Genomic DNA, 505 nt, shown 5'->3' on the forward strand with positions numbered 1-505 from the left:
TCACGGGCAGCCTCCTGAGTTGTGCTAGTAGTCGGGATCTCGTCTTTGGTGGAAGTGTTCTGCTTCTCAGGCAAGGAGAGATCTGTGGGAGGAATAGAATCCTCAACTGGTTTACGCTCAGCTTCTCCATCGCGATCTGGTGCCCCCACACTCGATGCATGCACAGCCGGATCCCTTGTAGGCGGGTAAGCATCCTGGTCCGCTTCGGTTGTCGGCAAGTCTATTGAACCACTTGGCACATTGCACACTGCACCGTTGCCGTCGGCAGCGGGTTTCTCAACAGCGTCTCCGTGTAAAGAGTCTTCCTCGGCTGGCTCTCGAGTTGCGGTCGTAGCCGGGTGAGCGCTGGTAGTTGAGGTGTCACGCTCGGAGTGACCTTCGCCGGCTGCTGAAGCTCCAACTGGCTCGTGCTCCATTTCGTTGTTATCAGCACCCTTGCCCACATCTGATCTCTGAGAACCCTCGCCCAAGCCATCGGCGTCAGGAATGTCGGTAGTTTGGAATG

This window comes from Gregarina niphandrodes, assembly GCF_000223845.1.
Source record: "Gregarina niphandrodes unplaced genomic scaffold scaffold00219, whole genome shotgun sequence".
Classification (NCBI taxonomy): Eukaryota; Apicomplexa; class Conoidasida; order Eugregarinorida; family Gregarinidae; genus Gregarina; species Gregarina niphandrodes.